This window comes from Alligator sinensis, unplaced genomic scaffold (assembly GCF_000455745.1).
Source record: "Alligator sinensis unplaced genomic scaffold, ASM45574v1 scaffold1089_1, whole genome shotgun sequence".
In the NCBI taxonomy this organism is placed as follows: domain Eukaryota; kingdom Metazoa; phylum Chordata; order Crocodylia; family Alligatoridae; genus Alligator; species Alligator sinensis.
In genome coordinates, this window is record NW_005842030.1 from 959,475 (window position 1) to 965,884 (window position 6,410).

At 45.0% G+C, this 6,410-nt stretch overlaps 1 protein-coding gene across 1 annotated transcript in view; it reads right to left on the bottom strand.

Moving 5' to 3' along the window:
• The window catches only part of TENM4 (teneurin transmembrane protein 4), a 520,289-nt gene that overhangs the window by 459,644 nt on the left and 54,235 nt on the right, over positions 1-6,410 (bottom strand).

The following is a 6,410-nucleotide window of genomic DNA, read 5'->3' on the forward strand; positions in this document are numbered from 1 at the left end:
ACCGACCCATCCACTATGACTCTCTGGGTGCGACCCTCTAGCCAATTCACCACCCACCGGACCATGTAGTCATTCAAGTCACAGCCTCTTAACTTGTTCACCAGTATGGGGTGGGATACCGTATCGAAGGCCTTCCTGAAGTCTAAGTATACGACATCAACCCCTACTCCTGCGTCCAGGCGTTTTGTAACCTGGTCATAAAAAGAGACTAGATTACTCAGGCATGATCTGCCTGCTACAAACCCGTGCTGGTTTCCCCTCAGCATAATTTGTCCTGCCGGGCTCTCGCAAATGTGAGCCTTGATGATTTTTTCAAAGACTTTGCCTAGGATGGAGGTGAGACTGACTGGCCTATAGTTGCCTGGGTCCTCCTTCCTCCCCTTCTTGAAAATGGGGACCACATTGGCCCTTTTCCAGTCCTCCGGGACTTGGCCCGTGTGCCACGAGCGTTCAAATATTCCCGCTAGTGGCTCTGCAATGATGTCGGCCAGTGCCTTCAGTACTCTCGGATGGAGCTCATCCGGGCCTGCCGACTTAAAGGCATCCAGTTCCTCCAAGTGACCCTGCACCATCTCAGGGTCTACGCTTGGTAGTCTGGTGTCCTGCTGCTGCCTCTCTACAATCCCAGTGAGAGACTTGTCCTGTCCCCACTTAGGAACACTGAGGCAAAGAACTCGTTGAGGAGTTCAGCCTTGTCCCCTGTTCAGGCTTATATCTCTTTGCTCTGACTCAGGAATGAGCCTTTTACAGGATAAGAGCTTTGAGCTCTTATCTGACCTTTGGTTACCTGCCTCAGGTGGTCACCTACAGCCCTGAAACAGGGCAAGATGCAGCGGGCATGTACTCCACGGTCAGTGACCTGGTACTCTGTGCCACTGATGTGCTGCGTGACCTTGGGTGAGACCCAGACAAGTGGCTGCAATTCAAACAGCTTTCATTTGCCAACAATTAACAGACTGTGGTATAATTACAATAGATAAAGGCAGCACAATGCAACCTGCCCTCAACATTAATTTAGACCCAGGAGAAATGGGTATAAGTCACTTCCATAGGCCTTGCCTCCATCAGTGCTGGGGCAATTTAATCTGGGGTCAGTGTTCACCTCTCTGAATGAGAGGAATAACAATATTTAGCCACCTTGCAGACCAATTTATTGGGGCATACCCTGAATGGAAGGGAGATTGCATAGAGGATTGGGAGGAAATGTTGTTGATTAAGTGAGGCCTTGAACACCTCACTATGGAGCTGGGAGAGGGGCTGCAGGATTTATTTTCATGAAGGAGCAAAGGGTCAACTGTCAAAAGTGTGGGAAACACTGAAAGAGGCCAACAGCTTCTGTTTTCAAAACAGAAGTGCATGCTTAGGAGACAGAATAAAGGTATCTAAAACGTGTAGTATGCTGAAGGCCTACAAGGCAGAAACTCAGGAGGTGCAAAGTCTAAATATGAGATTTAGGGCTCCTTTCTTTGTTAAAAAAGAGAAGTAAGAAAATGGCCAAATCCTGGGAGCTCCCACTGAAAAGCTGAGGCTCCAGTGGGACTCTTGGGAATCAGACCTCTGTGAAACCACTTAGTTCTTTCTTTAGTTCAGCTGCTTTAAGACAATTTGAAATGAACACCGAATTGAATGGACCCAAGTCTCATAAAAGAAAACTCAGCGCAAGCCATGCAACTCAAAATTCACGTGCAGGCCTCCAGGTGCTCTGAGAAAGGTCCATCTGCAAGCATGCACTGTCAGAAATCATACAGGGCTGGCAGCCATGCTCTGAGCCACATGGAGACAGTAGCTTGTGAAAACCATGTTAAGCTAAGCCTGGTCTGCAATGCTTTTGTCCAGTTCCACACATCCTCACTTGAGAGTTATCTGATTCGAGTCTATGAATCTTTGGAGATTCTCCCGGTGCTATTTAATACTCTAACTGGCCACATTTTCTTGGATCCTGCTATTGCGCCCATGCAAGATCATCTGGATTTTATATTCAATAGCTGTTTCCTACTGTGCTTATCCTGGAGGAAAAGTCATGTCCTGGACGCCTAACCGCATCCTTTCCCAGCCTTTGTTAAGGACCCTTTGTTAAGGCTCTTCTGTTTCCAGAGAATACCATTTTGTCTCCGTTGTCATGTCATACCAACCCTCTTCCCAAAGATCTGTTTGATGCATCTTATTCAATAATGTGACGTGGATTAGCCAGACCTAGCCCTTTAACTTATATATACTGACAGCATTGCTCTTGAATCTAGGAAATATCTAAAAAAGGGAAAATCACAATCACTCTAACTAGTTCCCTGCCTTATTCCATGGTTTCTTCCAGAGATAGGCAGTTTTATTTCCCAGGAGGTACTGAGCAGATGCTCTACCATCTGATGATGCTGAGGCAATGTATTCCATCAGCTACCGGTGTGCATTTGGGACAACCCTGACCCCCTATTCTACTCCAGTAAATAACCAACTGCAGCTGCTTTGGGATATGCACCCTGCTCTGAAGAAGGAAATCCCATTGCCAGAAGCCAGAACTGAGGCTCACCAAAATCCTAGCTCAGAGCACACAAGAAAATTCTCATCCAAACTTCATGGTTTCTTCTACAAGAGGCCAAATCAAAGCCCTCAATAAAAAACAAAACAAAAACCCAGAGTCTAGCTTTAAACAGTGTAGTCTGGCCACCTCTGTATAAAAGGGGGTCATTTTCATTTCACACTACCAAAAATAAACAGCAAAACCCCTTTGGTCAACACAGCACCGCTATACACGATTAGTAATCAGCACTAAAACAGATATATTTAAAAAGTCCAATGGGTCTGATTCTCCATTGTTTTGTACCTGTGTAGCTATTTAAAACAGGACAAAGGGAATATGACATGTTCTTATTTAAATCTGGCATTACTTCACTTCCTTTTAAAATAATCAGACATGGAAAAAGGCAATAGAGAATTTCATTTGTCAAGGGACATTCAGGCTAGGGACAGAAGTTACACATAAACCAGTTCAAGTGATCATAAACTGGTTTAAACCTGTAACAGAACAGAAGTTTGGTGCACATAGACCAGTTTCAAAATGGCTGAAAACATTTAAGATAAACCTGGTAAATGTAGTATCAGACTTAAGTGATTTGGGTCAAACCAGTTTATGACACTTCTATGCCAGATCCCTTCCTGGTTCAAGTTAAATCACAGTCCCCCAGCATCCCAGCATGCTTTACAACCCTGGGCTGGGCTGTGCGGTCTGCTTCAGAGAGCAGGGCTGGCCCTGCCCCTCTGCTCCCTAGGTGGAGCAGTGAGGGTTGGCTGACAATGGGGGGCAAACCTGGCTGGGGATGAAGCCCAGTCTACTGTGAGCGGCGGGCGGCGGGGGGGGGGGGGGGGGGGAGGAGGAGGAGTCTGTCTCCTCCAGGCAAATCTTGCTTTAGGTCTGGGGCCAGGGAGGGGGACCAAACACCCCTTCCCCTGCTCAAACTTATTGCTTGCTGCAACTATGGACTACAAATCCCAGAGGCACCTGAGAGCAGGAAGAAAAGTGATGAACAACTCTGCAGAGTCCTGCTGCTGTAAGTCTGGACTGCAAATCCCAGAGACCTCAAGTGCAGCAGGAAGAGGAAGTGAACACACAGCCAGAGAGCTGTGCTCTAGTGTCCCCTGGCCTCTGGCCTGTGGCTGCATTTCCTGAATCAAAGGTAAATGTCTGTTCACTTCTGTTTCAATTTAATCTGTGCATCTTAAACTAACCTGCAAAGACTGAATCAATTCAGCCTCAGGCTTTTTGACTGTCTGTACTTAGCCAAAGTGCCAGCATCAACACTAGGAAACAAGGATCCTACTACACATGCTAAAGAAAAAAACAAAACAAAACAAGACACTGGAACATAGAGCGATGAGATTAGACAAGAGTTGCAATTGTTTCTTTTACACGTTCTCTCTCTGGCTCATGACTGCACAACACCCCCCCACAAACACAACAGTAACTATAAAGAAAACAGTAAGAGGAGGAGGAAATATCTTGCATCATTCATGAATATGAGCGTTAGACATTCTGCTAGAGCAGAACTTAAACATTTGCTTACATCAAAGCAAAGAATTTTCAAAAGCTGTGGGCTTCCCTCAAGGCTTCAATGTGAAACTGAAATAGCCAAAGAAATCCACTTTATTGCTGTTGTGAGAAGCATTGTATAAATGAAAATTAGTGTAAACAGACTGGAGATAACTAAATATTAAATGCACGCAATTTATATAGCTTAGAGGAAAATAATAATTGGTTAAAATCACAAGAGAGATCAAACTTCACATACTATTGTGTGGCTCATTGGAAAACAGAATGGTTTGGAGACAGCAGTTAAAGACGAACACAGCAGTCACCACTAACTAAGCGCAGCATGTACCAATCAATACAATAATGTATAGACATGCATTGTGGCCCAGTGAATAGGGAACTACCAGGATCTGAAGAGGTTTCATTCCTGGCACTGCTACTCATATTGTATGTGACCTTGGGTATTTCACGTCATCTCTCTTGGTGTGTTTCCCATCCCTTGCCTATTTAGATACTAAGTTCATGGTCAAGTCAGTCTCTTACTATGTATTTCTATACTGCCTCAGATGATGGGGCCTTGAGGCTTACTGTAATACAAATAATTACAATACTTTTGCAGTTTTTAATCAGAATTTCCCATTGGCTAATCTGAGGAATTCTATTAAGACACTGATGGGATGCCACTCCTAAATGACAGTCAATTTGTATTAAAATATGGGGGTTGGAGCAATTGTTTATCTCAAAACCTACGGGGCAGAAACTTTGGGCAAATGCTGACTGTTAAATTGTAAGCACCGCATTACATAAACTAGGGAATGATTTTAAACACCGAGTATCTGGTATAAACACCATTTTCCAAAACCCCTTGGAACCACAGGTTAAAATACTGGCAAAACTGACCTAGTCTTTCATTTGTCTGAAGCACACAAGCTCAGCTGCACGCATTCATCTTTTTTCTCTCCCCAAATGAGAACTTGAAAAATCACAGACTTGTTTGTATTTTTTTGAACAAAAAGAGATTTGCCCTTCTTTACTGGGTAATCCTAACTTTCTTTAGCCCTGTATACTACTTCTTTGCCCCTCACTTCATTGTAAAAATGGTTGTGTTTTGGCAGCTGGTGTGAGTTTTGTACAATATATTTGGTTATCCTTTGAAATAAAATGTGCTATAATAAATACAGTGTATGAGTCATTCTAGCTTCAGGTCTTCCCCGAGTGAAGCTGATAACAGAACAGTAGGACAGAACGGGGCTGTATGTTTAGTTATTCTCTTTGACTATCTCAAACCCTAAGCTGACTATGAAGTCATTTACAACAGGCCATGGCCAACCTCATGTTGTTTATTTAGCACTATCGTTTCAGGATGTCGGATCAGTCACTTCTCATACCTTTGTGAATTCCTGTCAGAGCTCATTATGCTCCTCATTGAATCTACTCTACCTGGCTGGGCATAAATGCCTGAATTTCTGACTGCAAGAGAGATGTGGGGTAACACAATTCTTTGGCTAAGGCAGGATATGGATGTTATGAACTTAGGATATCAAATTCTAAATATAAATAGTGGAACAAATATGGGACCAAATCCTACGGCGCTTGCCTTGATTTCCATTCAGACTAATACTCTACTAATATCATTGGAAGGATGCTTGAGCAGGATTAGGTAAAAACTGAAAATGGGGGTCAAGATGAGGCCTAACCATGGGTTAATGGTGGCTCCTGAGTCTGGGGAGGGGCACCAGATCACCAGCAGGTGGGGGTCCCCAGCAGCCGATCGCCAACCGGGGGGGGCGGGGGGGGGGGTTGCCAGCAGCTGCTCACCAAGCCAGTGGTGAAACCTGAAGTGCACTTCCAGTTTCATGGCTGGTGCTTCCAAGGGGTGCATAGCCGATCTCAGGGGGTGCACATGCACCTATGTGCACTCTCTACACATTGCCAATGGGCCTCACAGTAACAATATGAGGGCAACCAACTCAAGGGCAACCAGCACGGTTTCATTAACGGCAGGTCATGTCAGACCAATCTGATTGCCTTTTACAATCAGGTCACAAAAGCACTGGATGCAGGTGTCGCCATGGATGTAGTCTTTCTGGACTTCAGCAAGGCCTTTGACACTGTCTCCTACCCCATCCTCATTAAAAAACTAGGCAACTGTGGCACTGATGCCTACACGGTCAGATGGATTGTGAATTGGCTGAAGGGTCGTACTCAGAGGGTGGTGGTGTATGGGTCATATTCGACCTGGGGGGCAAGTGGACAGCGGAGTCCCACAGGGCTCGGTCCTTGGGCCCACACTGTTCAATTTCTTTATCAGCGATTTGGACGACGGGGTGAAAAGCAACCTGTTTAAATTTGCTGATGATACCAAAATTTGGGGTGAGGTGGGCACGCT